This window comes from Pelobates fuscus, chromosome 3, assembly GCF_036172605.1.
Source record: "Pelobates fuscus isolate aPelFus1 chromosome 3, aPelFus1.pri, whole genome shotgun sequence".
NCBI lineage: Eukaryota > Metazoa > Chordata > Amphibia > Anura > Pelobatidae > Pelobates > Pelobates fuscus.
The window spans coordinates 254,878,584-254,897,665 of record NC_086319.1 but is presented as its reverse complement, the minus strand read 5'-3'; positions in this window follow the sequence as shown (position 1 = coordinate 254,897,665).

Genomic DNA, 19,082 nt, shown 5'->3' with positions numbered 1-19,082 from the left:
GGTCCTCAAGACCTCAGAATGTGCAATGTGGTATCACAAGCAACAGATTTTTTAAGTCCTGCAAGGTGTGAGGTGGGGCCTCCATGGATAACATTTGTTGTTCCAGTACAATCCACAGATGCTCAACTGGATTAAGATCTGGGGAACTTGGAGATCCAGGAAACAACTTGAACTCGTTGTCATGTTCTTCAAACCCTTCCTTAACATTGTTTGCAGTGTGGCAGGGTGTTTTATCCTGCTGAAGGAGGCCACTGCCATCATGGAGCATCATTGCCATTAAGGGGTGTACATGGTCTGCAACAATCTCTAGGTAGATGGTACATATCAAAGTAATATCCACATGAATGCCAGGACTCAATGTTTCCCAGCAAAACCTTGCACAGATGCCCTGCCATCTCTTCCCCACGTAAATGATGAACATGCACCCCGTCAGCCACCTGATCTAAAAGATAATGTGATTCATTAGACCGGTCAACCTTCTTCCATTGCTTCATGGTCCAGTTCTGATGCCCACGTCCCCATTGAAGGTACATTTGGCTATAAACAGGGGTCAACATCGGCACTGTGACTGGTCTCCGGTTACGTAGCTCCATACACAGTAAACTACAATGCACTGGCTGGCCTTTGCTCCCCAAGTGTATTGATGCGCCTTCGTGCCTAGGCATTGGCAGGTTCACTGGTTATCCTTCCTTGCACCACTTTTGGTAGGTACTAACCAGTGCATACCAGGCAGAGCCTACAAGACTTGCAGATTTGGGGCGATGCTCTGACACAGTATTCTAGTCATTACTATTTGGCCCATGTCAAAGTCACTCAAATCTTTTCGCTTGCCTTTTTTTTCTGCTACAAACACATGAAATTCATAAATCGACTGTTCAGTTGCTGCCTAGTATGTCCCACCCCTTGACAAGTGCCATTGTAACAGTATAATCAATGTTATTCACTTCACCTGTCAGTGGTTTTAATGACCATCTGTGTGTATGTATGGGAGTTTCTGAGTATAACCATATGTTTGTATGAATGCATACACTGGTGGAACTACCAGGGTCACAATAGTGACTCTTGAAACCATGCTATAGAGTTCCGCCTGATAGAAACTCCCCAAAATCATTATTTAGTACTTTGTCATTCTGGCAATGCATTAAATAACTGATAAAATTGATGAGGGAGCATTTAGTAAGCGCTCCTTTGCATTCCTTAAAGGATGAGTCAGAACACTGCTGAAGGGTTACTTTGGCAACACTTATTTTAACTATCTATCTTTGAGTACATTGTGTTGCTTACCTTACCGGCCTTATGGGTGTGCAAGCTGTATGGCCACACAGGGCACCATGACAGTAGGGGCACCATTCAGCACACATTACAAATATCACTCACAGCTAACACATGGCATACATATCGCACATAGCCATCACAAATATCACATAGGCTGTCTGCCTGTAATTGTGTGTGTGACTATATGCCTGTGACTCTGTGTGTGTGTGTGTGTGACTGTCTGTAACTGTGTGTGACTTTTTGCTCGTGAAAGTATGTGTGTGTGTGACTGTCTGTCTGTACCTATGTTTGTGTGGCTGTCTGCCTGTGACTGTGTGTGTGTGACTGTCTGCATGTAACTGTGTGTGTGACTGCCTGCCTGTAATTGTGTGTATGACTGTCTGACTGTGACTGTGTGCTTTACTTTCTTCTTTTAACAGTGTGTGTGGCTGTCTGCCTGTTACTGTATGTGACCTTTTGCCTGTGACTGTGTGTGTGTGCCTGTCATTCGGTGACTGTGTATGTGTGCCTGTCTGCCTGTGACTATGTATGTGTGACTGTCTGCCTGTGACTGTGCTTTTGACTGTCTGCATGTAACTCTGCGTGGGTATGTCTGCCTGTGACTGTGTGAGTGACTGGCTTCTTATAACTGGCTGTCTGCAAGTAGCTGTGTGTGTGACTGTCTGCCTGTAACCATGTGTGTGGCCTCGCCACTGTACAGGTGTCCACTCTTAGTTGGAAGAGTAGGCACCTGGCTACCCATATGGCAGGTGCCTACTCTTCCCAAATATATAGGTGAAAGAAGGGTGAGTACTTACTGGGCTCTCCTTGTACAGCTGCCTCATGCACCCTGGTGTGTGCTGGTAGCCAGAAACTGGCATGACTACAAGTCTACATCACTACAAGGTGTGCGTGGGACCTGTGCAGAGAGACAGCAGTAAGCCCAGCAGCAACCACAAGACACGACAGAAAATATCCTCTTCAGCACCCCCCAATGAAAAGTAGAGAGGCAGGGTGGACCACTTTATAATGAAATCTTGCACGTGTATGAATGTGTCTATGATAGTGTGTGCATAGAAATGTGTTTCGTGCTGGGATCCCTAAAATCCACAAAGGACACCGTTTCAAAAGAAACTAGCATACAATACTTTATTTTACTTGAGACTAGCCCATATGTTCATTCAGGGCCGCCACCAGAAATTTTGGGGCCCCTGACAAAGCACACGGTCTGGGCCCCGCTCGCCCTGCTCGGCCCGCTCACAGGACTCCTACCTAGTCCGCTGCAAATGATGCAGGACTGAATGTGGTGTGTATAGTGGAAGTGAATTAGAATGTGTGTAATGGATGTAGTGATTGTGTGTATTAGATACTGTTTGTGCAGTGAATGCAGAGTGTGTGTTTGTGAAGCGGATGCAGTGTGTATAGTGAACGCAGAGTGTGTTTGAGTAGTGGATGTAGTGTTTGTGTGTACTAGATGCAATGTGTTTAGTGGATGCAGTGTCTGTAGTGCATGTAGTGTGTGTATTAGACGCAGTGTCTCTGTATAGTGAATACAGAGTGTTTGAATGTGTGGTGGATGTAGTGTGTGTACTGTGAATACAGGATGTTTGTGTAGTGGATGCTGTGTGTATAGTTAATGCAGAGTGTGTGTCAGTGTAGTGAATGCAGAGTGTGTGTCAGTGTAGTGGATGCAGAGTGTGTGTGTTAGTGTAGTGGATGCAGAGTGTGTGTGTGTGTGTGTGTGTGTTAGTGTAGTGGATGCAGAGTGTGTGTGTTAGTGTAGTGGATGCAGAGTGTGTGTTAGTGTAGTGAATACAGAATGAGTGTGTGTGTGTGTGTTAGTGTAGTGTATGCAGAGTGTGTGTGTGTTAGTGTAGTGAATGCAGAGTGTGTGTGTTAGTGTAGTCAATGCAGAGTGTGTGTATGCAGTGTGTGTGTGTGTGTTAATATAGTGTGTGTGTTAGTGTAGTGAATGCAGAGTGTGTGTGTTAGTGTAGTGAATGCAGAGCGTGTGTTAGTGTAATTAATGCAGTGTGTGTCAGTGTAATGTATGCAGAGAGTGTGTGTGTCAGTGTAGTGAATTCAGTGTGTGTGTCAGTGTAGTGAACGCAGAGTGTGTGTTAGTGTAGTGAATGCAGTGTGTGTGTGTGTTAGTGTAATGTGTGTATGCAGTGTGTGTTAGTGTAGTGAATGCAGAGTGTGTGTTAGTGTAGTGAATGCAGAGTGTGTGTGTTAGTGTAGTGAATGCAGTGTGTGTCAGTGTAGTGTATGCCGAGAGAGTGTGTGTGTCAGTGTAGTGAATGCAATGTGTGTCAGTGTAGTGCATGCAGAGAGAGTGTGTGTGTCAGTGTAGTGAATGCAGAGTGTGTGTCAGTGTAGTGAACGCAGAGTGTGTGTGTCAGTGTAGTGAATGCAGTGTGTGTGTGTTAGTGTAGTGAATGCAGAGTGTGTGTTAGTGTAGTGAATGCAGAGTGTGTGTTAGTGTAGTGAATGCAGTGTGTGTGTGTTAGTGTAGTGAATGCAGAGTGTGTGTGTTAGTGTAGTGAATGCAGAGTGTGTGTGTTAGTGTAGTGAATGCAGTGTGTGTGTTAGTATAGTGTGTGTATGCAGTGTGTGTGTGTTAGTGTAGTGTGTGTGTTAGTGTAGTGAATGCAGAGTGTGTGTGTTAGTGTAGTGAATGCAGAGTGTGTGTGTGTTAGTGTAATATGTGTATGCAGTGTGTGTGTGTTAGTGTAGTGAATGCAGTGTGTGTGTTAGTGTAATATGTGAATGCAGTGTGTGTGTTAGTGTAATGTGTGTATGCAGTGTGTGTGTGTTAGTGTAATGTGTGTATGCAGTGTGTGTGTTAGTGTAATGTGTGTATGCAGTGTGTGTGTGTGTTAGTGTAATGTGTGTATGCAGTGTGTGTTAGTGTAATGTGTGTATGCAGTGTGTGTGTTAGTGTAATGTGTGTATGCAGTGTGTGTGTGTTAGTGTAATGTGTGTATGCAGTGTGTGTGTGTGTTAGCGTAATGTGTGTATGCAGTGTGTGTGTGTTAGTGTAATGTGTGTATGCAGTGTGTGTGTGTTAGTGTAATGTGTGTATGCAGTGGGTGTGTGTTAGTGTAATGTGTGTATGCAGTGTGTGTGTGTGTTAGCGTAATGTGTGTATGCAGTGTGTGTGTGTGTTAGTGTAATGTGTGTATGCAGTGTGTGTGTGTTAGTGTAATGTGTGTATGCAGTGTGTGTGTGTTAGCGTAATGTGTGTATGCAGTGTGTGTTAGTGTAATGTGTGTATGCAGTGTGTGTGTTAGTGTAATGTGTGTATGCAGTGTGTGTGTGTTAGTGTAATGTGTGTATGCAGTGTGTGTGTGTGTGTTAGTGTAGTGTAAATGGAGCATTCCAAAAAGTTATTCCCCCTCCCTGGTTCTTACCTGGTCCAAGGAGGGGGTAGATTCCAAGATCCCTGGTGGTCCGGTGGCATTGTGGCCCCCCCGGCTCCCTACACTTGCAGAGGGGGCCCAGCAGACTGCAAGTGTACTTACAAGCTCTTCCCTCTCTGTAACTCCAGCGAGAGCGGCGTGCGTGGCGCGTGGAGCGTTGCCATGGTAACCCATGGCAACGCTCTAACGGCCGCACGTCTCGCGGGAGTTACAGAGAGGGAAGAGCTTGTAAGTACACTTGCAGTCTGCTGGGCCCCCTCTGCAAGTGTAGGGAGCCGGGAGGCCCGCGGCTGCACATATATATAGCGATCATTGCATAATGTATGTGCAGAGAGTAATTGTGGGGCCCTGGACTGCCAAAGCAGTCCGGGCCCCCCAGGACCGCCGGGCCCGTGACAACCGTTACGGTTGTCACCCTCTGATGGCGGCCCTGTGTTCATTACATAAACCTTGCTGTGACCAACCCAATAAAATACAATTAACCAAATAATATAAGAAAAATACAGGAACTAACACAACATATTTATATAGGGTGTGGTAGACAATAACTAACACAAAATATCTGTCCTGCCTGCAGAATCCATAATATGCAAATCTACTGTAACATGCAAATTAGCAAGCCTTGCTACTCAATTAGTGCATATAGCTGTTGCTAGATCCTTGCAACCAACCTAGTTGATTGCAAGCATTAGCAAGACAGGAGAGCCCACTAACATGTAACCACAAACAACCACATTACACACACACCCTGCACCCGCAATGGGTACAGGGTGACTTAAAGGGTTTCTATAGTGCTAGGAAAACAACGCCATTTTCCTGGCACTATAGGTACCTACAGTGCCCCCCTCCCTCACCCCCCCCCCCTCAGAAACTGCAATAATTACCACTATAGGGTTAAAGGACATGGGACAATGCATCCAGACAACTTCAATGAGCTGACATGGTCTGGGTGCCTACAGTGTCTCTTTAAACATAGGAATCATCCAGAGACCTAATTAAATTGTCTATCTAAAGCGCCTGGTGATGGTGACTACTGTCACAGATATCAAATAAGGGAGTTGTCTACTAAACAACTAAAATATCAAAATTAAGAAAAAGGCTTTTTTTTAGCTCCCGTATTTGGTATTCCTAAATATTTCAATCCCACATAACATAACAAATTAGGGAACTATCTGACATAAGCAGATCATATGAGTGGGGTATTGTGATGTCATACCATAGGTTTGGTTTATGTGATGTCACACCATGGTTGGAGCACTAGGTTTTTGTGTACATAATAAAGTCCCACTGAATGTATATGCACTGTATGTAAATGGTTACTCAAAGCACCATGGCCACTTCATTGATTCGCAATGAATTGCTGCACATATAGTGATTATCGACTAACCCCTTTTGATACAGGTGTAACTCTACCTTCTCCAGTATAATTGTCATTATCCAGCCTGGTACAAAAATTCTGGGTGGCTAATTTTAATTCTGTGCAAATTTGGTGTCTGACTTTAGCACACACAGCATGCTGGCACCAGACAGCCAATGGCAGCACATTAATCCCCTAGTGGAAATTATTATTACCACCAGATTTGACTGTGGTTTCTAATGTGCCCCCGTGTCTATTGCACCTAGAGTAATTTAAAAGAGCCAGAAGAGCAATTTAAAAATGGATCCAGCCGGGGGTGGGGCCTGACTGCAGAGTTGAGAGGATGCTAGCCTCAGAAGCTCCAGCTGAATGCAGCAAACAAAGCAGACTTTCACTGGTGGGCCAGGCCCGGTTGCAGCCGCGACCCCTGCGACCCTGGTATGTACGCCACTGCATCCAACCCAGTTAGCTGATTATTTTGTTTAGTTAGTGCTCAGAAGAGCAAGGATTTTGTTTTGTATATTTTTGTTACCTTTATACCTTACTGTGCATTTATTTTGGAGCCACAATAAAAGAGCAAGTCCTTTTACCTCATCCAGCGTGTGAAGTGTCTCTAAAGCCTGAAAAGACTGTGTGTAACATCCCAATCCCAGGACAAGGTACCAAGGGAAAGGAGTACTTTTGTCACACTATATATTTTTAACCAAGCAGATTAAGACTAATCTTCTCAATAAATTAATGACAGGGATCAATTTTGCTCAAAGAGAATTAATTAAACAAACAACTCTGAAGTTGTAGCAGTGGAAAGTAATTATCTTATTTGCCAATTCAGAGCCCTATACTTCCAAGGCTACTACAATTGGAAAGAGTTCCAAAAGTGTAATCATCTTAGTCCAACCCATGTCTGAGGCCACCCAGCCCATTTCCCTTGAAAGAAAATGCCAAAGCCTTGTGAACCAGTGGCATCAGTGAAAATATCTAATGCCCAATTGGATACAAAATCACTTTGCCAAATCGTGGAACCATTAAAATTGCTTAAAAAAGCATTCCAGGCTTGTAAATCATCTTTGATCTGGCTAGCTATTTGCACATGGTGATGCAGATTTTTAAAACCAGCTAACGCTCTAGGCATATGTCTAGAAAAAGCCTTGGCCATCGGCATTACCCTTGAAGTAAAATTTAAAGAACCTAACACAGACTGTAGCTTTGTTAACGCATAATAATTGGAACATTTCTCGTTTCATTTTAACTATTTTCTCTTCAGGTAGAAGAAATTCCATTCTTTCAGAGTCAATAATTATACCCAAAAATTGTAGACAGGAACTAGGCCAGACCTTTTTTTTTACCCTGCCAAAGGAATGCCAAATTGTTGAGCAACAGACATGAACATTTTCAATAGCTGAAGGCTATCAGAGGATCCAGCTTTCCCAATGAAAAGAAAATCATCTAAGTAGTGAATAGTCAATTGTAAACCTGAAACCTTTTTAAGCACCCATTCTAGAAAAATTGAAAAACTTTCAAAATAAAAACAAGAGGCAGAACAACCCATAGGCATTCAATTATCAAAGTAAAAATTTCCTTCAAATTGGAAACCCAATGACCCAAAACTATCAGAATGTATTGGGAGTAATCTGAATACTGACTCAATGTCAACTTTTGCCATGAGAGCATTCCTACCACAATGCCTCACTCATTTTAGGAAGAAGAGTATGACACTGAAATAATGGAAGTGTCCACCTCATCATTTGAGGGTAGGATAGATGGTGAATTTGTTTGAAGGTACCTTTCTCTTTCTTGGGAACTAGGCCCAGCGGAGACACTCTAAAATATGTAAAAGGTTGAACTAAAAAGGGGCCTTCAATGCTCCCTAAGGAGAATTCTTTCTTAATATTTTCTCTAACTACACCTAAATTTAACTTAACTGAACTGAGATTCTCAACAAATTGGACTGATGAACTACAAACAGGAATTTTGAAACCAAATAAAAAACCCTCTTTAATTAGCTGTGCTATCTGCTGATTTAAATAATGTTTTAAATAGGGGAGCAGATTTTGGATTTTCACTGGAGTCCAAACTCTTAGGAATCTGCTCCCTGACGACACACTTTCTCTTAAAGCACCAAAAGGAAGGGTGACTCCCAGCACAGTTCAGACATTCATGTCTAGATCTGCAAGAATTAGGCCATTTACATTGCGTAAATTCTTGTTAAATGACCAACAAATACCCTTAGAACGCAGCGGCGACACATTAGCCTGAGCCTGAGGTCTAACTTGACTCTGTGGAAATCTGCTTAGTAGCATAATACTTACCCAAGAGCTCTCGTCCCCCATCGCAAATTCTTATGAACAGATCATTTTTTGACTAAATATTTAGTCATAATTGTACCAAGACAACAAACCAAAATTTTTATAAGCCTCCAATATTGACTCTAAATGCTGAAAAAGTTCACTAGCCTTATCAGACGTTTGCAATAAACACTAGCACAAATACAAAAAGCATGGAACCAATTATTAAAAGACCGAGTTACCTGGCGTTTCTTGTCATCCTCTCTTTCTTGCTTTAACAAGAATTCCTTAGAAGCTGGCAACAAAGAAAGAATATCCAAATATTTGTCATTCCATATTTTTTCTTTGATTGAATTTGCTAAATGAAAACCAAGTGGTGAAGCTTTGCAAGCTAAAGCTTCTTTTAAACAAGCCTTGTTAACAAGTGTACTATTCCTGTCAGGTCGATTAACTGTATTACTAGGCATAGGTAAATATGACAATTTCCCAAAATAATCCTGAACCCAGGCTAAAGCTGGACTACCTGCCTTACCCTGAAAAGCCTGAAGTAAAATTTCCATCGCCTTTCCTAGCTTAGCCTTCTGAGAGACCCCAGGAAAGGACTCACCAGCCAAATAACATGCTACCTTCCAACGGCACGGCGAATGAGATACCGGTATGTTCACCATCTTCAATAGCCGGTACTTGCCCAGTTTCAGAAGGCTGACAGGATTTCCTTTTCCCTGCAATCCTCAACTTCTTGCTTCCTCTGATGGATGGAGGGGAATAAATCGCTCTTGATTTAGAAACTCTCTTTTTTCTCCCCTGAAGCATACTTCTGTCACTCAGGCTTATGGACATTTGTGGCTCCTCCTCAGAGTCTTCCCCTTTTGCAGCCTCCTCCACCTCAGGTTCCAAAAAATCCAATAGTGACAATTCCTGTGGGTGTGAATCAACTTGGGAGGAAGGGGCAGTTAAAAGACACCGCATAAGCCACTCAGCACCTCCACTGTTGGATGCCCTCATTTTCATTTCCTCAAGTAAGTGCACCATAGTTGCACTTCTGTTAATAAACCTAAAACTAAAACAAACCGCTGACAGGAAAAAGGAGAGGACAGGGAACAGGTCTATTTCAATTTTTCTTGAGCTGTTTTGGCGCCAGCTGTTACCTCAGGGCGCCTTATATATTGCGGTTTTCCCACTCTACAATGCCCTTGCTGTCAAGCGCTCCAATCAGAGAGCTTTCCGCGCTGACATCTGCACTATATGTCCACATGTGCATCACATAGACCATTGCCAACACCCTCACGACCTGCCAGCAGAGCGCGCGGCAACATCCCTCCCACTGCTAACCCCGCAGCACACGTGTACACGGTCGATTGACTACCTGTGTACACATGTGTGCACGGTCGATTGACCGTGTACTGTCTTTTTATTTCTTGGACCTCTGCATCTAGAAAGAGCAGGGGACAAAAACCTCTGTTTCCTTATCATGGAGTTAGAGAGTTAAAGGAAAACTACCAGGCACCATAATAATTTCATCTCAATGAAATTGTTATGTTGCACAGAGGTCTTGGGCGCCATGTTAATTCAAGGAGTTAAACTATTTACAAATGGTTAAACCTCAAAACTTCAGAAGATGGGGTCTGTTCTCTTTGCTCCCTGCCTTCTGGCAATGACTATAGCTGCAATGAGGAAGTCTTTCAATCTTGAACTCAAATGATTTTGACCCTTAAATTGTATTTTATTCCCAACTCCCTAAATCATAGGAATTTTACTCAAGAAACAACAAACTCTCGCCAATCCCATCACACTTCACTGTCTCCAGAAGCTGAAAGATGAACATCCTCTTAAATTTGGTGTTGTCGCCTTTAAAATGAATAATTAATAAGTGCTTTTCTGTGAATTATCATCTAACCAATGCAGTGCAAGAGGAAATTAAAAGACTTGGAGTGTGTAGATAAATATTAATTATGGATTCCCTGAACCTTGCAATCAAAGATTCCATGTGCAGTCAAGTCATGATTCACTAACTGGAATACTGCTTGGTACATGACTATAATATGTGGATGTTATCTTTGTGGACAGTAATGATTTATCGCTATTAGTCCTCAGAGATAACTTCAGTAATATTCTGCAAGAGACATGGTGCGGAATATATATCAATATATTTGAGTCTCAAACCTGCACAACTGAAAAAATATCTAACAAAAATCATACGAAAAGAACAAAAGAACAGCAGGGGCTCTGGACTACAATTCTTATTATCTTCACCCACCTAATTCCTTTTCTTCACTAAAAGTTAGATTGACAATTATTATTCCAGGCACAGGTACTTTAGCATTGGGAATAATTAATTATTAAATATTAAAAAGTATTTGTTGCTTTGAGATAACATTGAACATTTGTGGTAATAGTTAAAAATGTCCAATTCTCACAAAATTGTTTATAAAGTAAATGTGGCTAAGAAGATAGGCCGTACCTGAGATTCACGGATTTAACTTCCAGGAACGAACTTTGTGGATTCCAGATGTGGGAAATCAAACTGTTTATGCTAATTGATATTAACCCCTTAAAAACGCAGCTTCAGAAGCTGGACATACGCATAAGGACACAAGCAATTTTTGCATTCTTTTGCTGTTTGTATTCAACAGAAATGAACATTTTTCTTATTTATTGCACCAACACATATTATATATTTTTTGAATGACAAAAGAGGCCTTAATTTGATGTGACATATGCTTATATAAACTCTAATTTATTATTTTTAAAAAGTGCAAAAAAAACTCAAAAATGTTTTTAAAGTTTTGTCAACAATAATGTGGGCATTATTCAGCTTAGGAAAAGTAATTCAAAATATATTAATTTATGTGTCTTGATTTACCGAGTACATATTAAGTGTAAGATTTCAGTTTATTTTGAGTTACAGGTCACACAATATAAGGACTAAAATAACATTTCAATGTGTAACAATTTTAGAAGTTGGTATGTTTATATTATGTTTAATAGCCATCACAGAAAACTAAATTGCAACTCAAAAGTATATATTTATATAAAGTAGGCGTCACAGGCTGTTTTCCTAAGGTTGTTATGACACCTTTTATGTAGCCATTTCAATGCCAATCTCTGCTAAATATTGTAGTAAAATTTGTTTTGTCAAGTCTTATGTTTAGACCTATTGTTCAATCTGTTTATTAAAATGTTAAAAAAGTGCAACTCTTTCATATGCCATAACACTGTACCTGCATCTATGCTTACAATATGCTTTTCAGTGTCCTTTTGGCATCATAAGCCTGTATGTAACTCTTTGATTATGAAAATAAAGAATTAAAAAAAGAAATACATGTTTTGTCTGTTTTCTGACATATTCACATATAACAAGTTTTTTTTAAAGGTGTTATTTTTGTAAAGCAGGTGTGCGCTATTCTTGTCCAAAACCCCATATTGCGTTCAACTACTTCTGCTGAGTACAACAATACAGTACAACAACATTGTTTGCTTTTGCAGCTATTCCGTGAAGCTACAATGCCATATAAGAGACAAGGCTATTTCAGTTTCTATAGTTAGAATTTTCATAGATAGATTTGATGGTTCTATGTCTCATTTTATGTCATTATAGCAATTTGACTGTTCAGATAACACCACATGGCCTTCCATTTGAGAAAGAAGTTACCCCAGTGTATTTTATATCTTGTTTATTGTGCCTTAACTTACTGACACTTGTTCATCAATTTATGTCAAAGTTTGTGGTAAAAAGGCATGTTTTACATACACTACATTTGGCTGGGTATTTTGTACATTTGATATGTGCCACTATGAAAAATCACCCAAATTATGCACAGTTATATCTTCTGAGTAAAACAGTATGCTAAATGTATTACATAGACACTATTTTGTGAAGTTACAGTGCTGTAAAGAACACCTGAAAATTTCAGGTTTTAAGTTTACATTTTCATAGATGGGTCCATGTCCCATTTTGGAGTATTTTAGTAGGCTGCTTATTTAAACTACCCCACAAAGCCATACCATTTCTCAAAAAAGACACCCTATTGCAGTATTATACTCCATATTCTCTGCTAACATTGCCTTTATCAATCGTCCCCCTGGTTCCACCTCTTCCTTGACCACTTTGCTGCCTGGCTGCCCTACTTCCTCTCTTCTAACATTCCATCCCTAATTCTTGGAGACTTCAATATTCCCATTAACCCACCTTTGACCCCCGCCGCCTCTAAACTACACTCAATTACTTCCTCCCTCGGACTATTGCAGTGGGCTAATTCTCCCACCCATGTAGCTGGCAATACCCTCAACCTTATTTTCTCTTATTCATGTAGAGTATCTAATATCTGCAACACTCAGTTTTCTCTCTCTGATCACCACCTCTTATCATTTACACTCGATTACCTCTTCACCCAACAACCTCAGCCTAACCCTCCTCAACTCAGGAGGAACCTTAACTATATTGACCTCCAGTAGCTGTCAGCTGACATTGATTCACAACTGCTATCCATCCCTTCCCTCTCCTGTCCCTCACTGGCCATCTCCACATATAACGCTACCCTCACCTCAGCCCTGAATGCTGCAGCCCTGCTCCAAACATGCACCTCGAGGAGGACACAACCCCAACCTTGGCATACTAAATCAACGCGCTATCTGCAGAGTTGCTCCTGTTGCTGAACGCTCCTGGAGCAAGTATTGCACCCAGGCAGACTTTCTCCATTATAGATTCATATTGCGTTCATACAGCGCAGCTCTTGCCCTCGCCAAGCAGTCATACTTTTCCTCTCTCATTAGTTCATGCTCCCGCAATCCCAGACGTCTCTTTGACACCTTTAATTCTCTTTTAACTTCTCCGCCTTGCTGTGACCACCCCCCAAACTAACCTTACAGCTGATTGCTTTGCATGCTACTTTACCGACAAGATCGAACAGCTAAGGAAACAATTCTCACCTCCTTGCCGTTCTCTTTCTCAACCGCACGTAAATCATGCCTTCCCTACCCTTCAGACTTTCTCCCCGGCTACTAAACAAAAAGGTGGCTGCGCTTCTCCATTCCCCACCACTTGCCCGCTCGATCCGGTCCCGTCTCATCTCATCAGATCTCTCTCCCCTTGTCTTGTGCCTACCCTAACACACATCTTTAACTGCTCTCTCTCTCTTCTGGCACTCTTCCTGCTGACCTTAAACATGCCACTGTAGTACCTATCCTGAAAAAAAAATCTCTTGACCTATCCTCCCCCTCTAACTATCATCCCATATCCCTGCTCCCTTTCTTATCAAAACTTTTGGAAAGACTTGTCTTTACCCATGTGTCTCGCTTTCTCAATTCCAACTCTCTCCTTGACCCTCTTCAGTCTGGCTCCCTCCGTCTCCACTCTACTGAGACTGCTCTTATCAAAGTTACTAATGACCTATTCGCAGCTAAATCCAAAGGTCACTACTCCATATTAATTCTCCCTGACCTCTCTGCTGCCTTTGACACCGTTGATCATGCTCTCCTCCTTCAAACTCTTCAATCGCTCGGTCTCTGTGATTCTGTCCTCTCTTGGCTTTCCTCCTCTCTCTCCCAACGCTCATTCAGTGTCTCCTTTTCCAAGGATACCTCCTCCCCTCATCCTGTATCGGTTGGAGTTCCCCAAGGCTCTGTCCTTGGTCCCCTTCTATTTTCTCTTTATACCACCTGTCTTGGCAAACTTATTGCCTCTTTTGGATTCCCCTACCACCTGTAAGCTGATGACACTCAGATATACCTCTCCTCCCTGGACCTCTCCCCTGCCATCCTGAAGCATGTCACTGCTTGCCTTTCTTCCATCTCTGACTGGATGTCCTTACGCTTTCTGAAACTCAATCTCTCTAAAACTGAACTCCTTGTCTTTCCTCCTCCTAATACTGATCCTCCTCTCTCGCTCTCCCTTCAAGTCAGTGATATCCACATAAGTCCATCCTTGCAAGCACGCTGTCTTGGCGTCACACTTGACTCTGGCCTCACCTTTGAGCCTCACATCCAGTTTGTTACCAAATCCTGTAGGTTCCAACTTAAAAACATAGCCCGCATCCGCCCCTTTCTCACAGAAGATGCTACCAAGGAGCTTGTCCATGTGCTAGTAATTTCCTGCATGCATTGCTGTAACCCTATCCTGATTGGTCTCCCCAAAAGCTGTATTGCCCCGCTACAGTCTGTAATGAATGCTGCAGCTAGACAGATTTTCCTCTCTAGTCGGTTCTGTCACACCTCACCTCTCTGCCAGTCCTTACATTGGCTCCCTGTATCCTATAGGAGTCAATTCAAAGTGCTAACCCATACATTTAAAGCACTGAACAATTCTAGCCCCTCCTTCACTGATCCATAGGTATGCCCCTCCTTGCTCCCTCCGCTCTGCCCGTGACCACCTCCTGACCACTGCTCGCACCCGTACGGCCAACTCGCGCTTGCAGGACCTCTCGCGGGCGGCTCCTTTCCTATGGAATAGCCTGCCTACCGCCATCAGACTCTCCCCTAGTCTTCAATCATTTAAGAAGGGCCTTAATACCCATCTCTTTAGGAAAGCTTATGGCCTCCCAGAGTAATCTCTACCTTACATACCCGTCTCTTGCTCTCTCCTATGGGACAGTGCTTTGCTCTCTCCTCCAGCTCTGCTTCACTCCTACACAATTTGATATTTCCTGTCCTAACATGTCTTATACCCCACCTCCTACAGACTGTAAACTCGTTTGAGCAGGGTCCTCTTCAACCTATTGTTCCTGTAAGTTTTCTTGTAATTGTCTTATTTATATTTACATCCCCCCCCTCTCATAATATTGTAAAGCGCTACGGAATCTGTTGGCGCTATTTAAATGGCAATAATAAATAATAATAATAATAATAATAATAATATTTAACAGTCAGCTATGTCATCTGAGTACAGCAATACCCCCATATGTGCCTTTGCCAGGTACATGTGGATGTTGAAAGGGCACATTTGAGAGACAGACATTTCAGTTTTTTTCTAAACTTTAAATTTTTAGACAGGCCCATTTTCGAGTATTTTAGCAATTTGCTTATTCAAACTACCCCGCAATGGCATAACAGTTTTTAAAGAAGACACCCATGGGTATTTAAAAAGGCATATTTTAAATACTGACGGGAGGTGGAGGACATAGCGAGAAGGGCACTTGGTAGCGAGATCACGATAACACCGGAATGTGGTGGGTTCATGGGTTTAGAAGAGCTCAACAGAACAGACTCCCGTTTACTATTTCATTTTCTGTTGGCGGCCAACAACCAGATAGCAAGGGCATGGAAACAGGCCCAAGCACCTACGAAAGAGGCTCTGCTTCAGCAAATAACCACAAATCTGGAGTACGAACAGGGATTGAACAGACAAAATCCCTCCAACAAACTCGAAGTGGGTGACAAAGATGGACAGGTAAAGGGAGTAATGAAAAAAAAAAAAGTTCTTGGGACGAAGCATCCCCCATAGGGAAGGAAAAGAAAGTAAGAAAGAACACCGCAATGGAGAATAGAGACCGCTGCCCACCCCGGGCCTGTTAACCCACATTTACATAGTTTACATAGTTTATAGGTTATAGAAAGACGCCTCTATGCAGGTCCACAAATGCAGACAAAGCTAGAAAGGATCACAAGAAGTTGGTAACTAGACTAGGAGAATAGGCCACTGAGAGGCCCTAGAGATGGTCGATCCGAATGACAAGAGGGAAAGAAAGTAGGTCATAGGGGGGACACTGGTTATTATAACAAGGTAACACGACTAGTAAAAATGAATGTGTTGGTCCCCTCCCCCCTCCCCTTAACTTCCCAATTTCTTTCTGTATCACCTTCCTACACCCAAACTACAACTCACCGAAAAGATAAATGAAGCTTAGAGAATACAAAACATGTGAAGACAAGCCAAACCCAAGCAAGGCGATGATAGGATTGTTGTTTCCCCCCTCACCCAATTTTTCTTCTGTACCCCCGAAAAATCTATAAAATTTTCAAATTGGTAAAAAGGCATATTTTGAACCTTAGCATGAGATAATTTTTTTTTTATAATGTGTAGTTGTAATAAGCATTGTTCTGCCTGTTTGACACACACAGGGAGTTTTTACTGTATATTTTGCAAACCTTATGTGTGCTACGGCAGTATAATACTCCATATGTAGCTATGTTGAGTACAGCAATACCCCCATATGTTCCTTTGCCAGGTATATGTGGACATTGAAGGGGCACAATGTTTTTGCTTGTTTGTACTAAGTGTAGTGAAGGTGATAAGCATTTTTTTACTTCTTAAAACTTTTAACTTTTAAAAATGTTTTTTTTACTGTTAAATCCCTAATTAACCTAACACTAAATCCCCCAATTTCACACTAACTTCCACCCACTCTAACTTAATAAATGAATGATTCAAACATATTTAAATAAATAATTAAATAAATCAATTTAACCACTAAGGGTTCAAAAAAATAAATGGATCAGCACTGATCTTTCTCTCTCCACGTCACATTGCACACGGAGGTGGAAGGAAGCGGGTCAGGAGTCCTTGCAGCACATGTGATAGTTCTGACTGGCTGTCAGATCAATCACATGTGCTTAGGCATCAAGGCAGACTGCAGCAGCATTAAACCCACAATCACCACAATTGCGGCGTTATGGGGTGAGTTTTAGTGAATGACTGAAATTTGCCATCATGCGTCCTTAAGATTAGGACTGCCATGATGGAAAATTTCTGTCTTGCGTCATGAAGGGGTTAAAGTATTGGCTATGACAATAATGAGATGAAATCATAGTTTGCATTTATAATTCTGGTGCATATGGAGAGTTTGGCGTTTTTATGAATGATATCAGTTGGAGACATCAGAGATGTAGTTGATATTGAGGACTTCTTTGGTACATCTTTAAGAGATTCAAAAGAAGCACATTTTACTGAGAGAAATACAGAGTAATATGAAACATCCATAGAGAGATGAAAGCCAAGTCAAAAGTACAATATTAAGTAACTAATTGTCACTTCACTTATTCTAACTCCGACTACCCTGGAAGAGTGGCCATTTGGCATACCATACTATAGCCAGAGGCTATTCTGACCTTCTTTGATGCGATGATGAAGCTGCCAACAATCAAAGTCCATAAGTTGGTGATAAAATTGTCGGACTGACCACACCATCTGCAGATAAACAATAAAGGAACAGCCTTCAATATAGCTCAATGTGTTCTAATAGTCCTATAGTCCTATTGCAGGCATTGTTTTTTTGGGTGACTGGTATGTTCCCACAAGTGAAGAATCCTACTGTTGAGGAACTATCCCTTTGAAATCCTATAAAAGATTTGCATTACAGTCATAATAGCAACTCCCCTCTTAGATTACATGAAGACATATATATGTTTATTGAAGAACCATGTCTTGGTATATGTATTTTTGAGTTACTCATCTTGGACATTTGGTGGTTGATTACCTGTGGCTTAGAGGAATTGCCTTGAATTCTTTGATTTTACAATGAATAAAATATGAATTAGTCATTTTATCACTAGTTCTGCACCATTAGCCTTATTGCTTATACTCTATAGGGTTGTAACTGTGGCCTGGGGGGCGGGACCTGACCAGCATGGCAGCCAGACATGCTGAATGTGAGCTCCTTACAAAAGGCCTGCAAAAACTTTTGGAGTGGGGTTAACTTTTCAAACAACTCCTAAACACTTTCTAACCTGTTCCTGTATGCCAAGCATGTCAAATTTGCGGCCCACTCAGGGACAGATTAAGCGCCCAGTGGGCCTGGTGCTGACAATTATGATGGGCCTAATTACAAAATCTTATCGACCAAAAACACTAAAACAGTCCTACCTACCAAGTGTCACGTATCTGATGGAGATGGTGCTGGAGGGAAACTCATAGGATGCAGCTATGAGAAAACACACACCCTATGCTAATCTCACACTTTAACCTTTCAAGTAAAACCATACCCCCTAACAACAGTGTCCAGTGAAGCAGGAAGTATATGGACAGGGTAAAAGGGTGGGACACTGACGCGAATCACGTAACCAGAACTGCCGAAAGGGGCGAACATACCCAAAAAGGGGGCATGTCTGCCCAAAGAATTTGAAGCACAGCCTGGCATTAATGCATGTCAGGCTGCCTGCCAGTCATGCAGGCTGGCCAACTAAGGGCACACTATGCAGACAGCACCCTGAGCTTGGCATAAATGTGTTTAAGGACTGTCCCCTAGCAGTCACATTTACACTTCTCTCCTTACCTTCTTACTAGCAGGCAGAAGCTCCTGGTATATAGTCTGGGACAGAGAAAAGGTGTATGTAGTGAGTGTAGAAGAAAGGGAACATGCCACAGTGTTAGAGAGACCAAAGTCAGCATTACATAAACTAATTTCATTGTCAGCCAGTCCACACAAGTTTTGTTCCTCTACATCCCTCTGAAGTTTCCATACTTAAGCAAGAGTATGCGAAAAGTTGTAAGGGTTGCCACCTTTCTTGAAAAAAAATACCGGCCTTACTAATTTGCATAGTACATTTTGTATGCGTGACATCACATGATGTAAACCACAAGGAGTAACATAAGAGATGATTCTGTAAATTCACCAAAAACCTACTTAGAGTTTGATTCAGCTGTATATATAGATTGCTCCCAGTGTCTCCCTGTCTCAGTCTCTTAGGTCTCCCAGTGTATAAGTGTCCCTATGTATCACAGTGTCCCCATGTCTCCCAGTGTCCCCTAGTCTCCCAGTCTCTCAATGTGCCCATGTCGTCCAGAGTCTCAGTGTCTCCATGTTTTCCATTATTCCCTAGTCTTCCATTTAT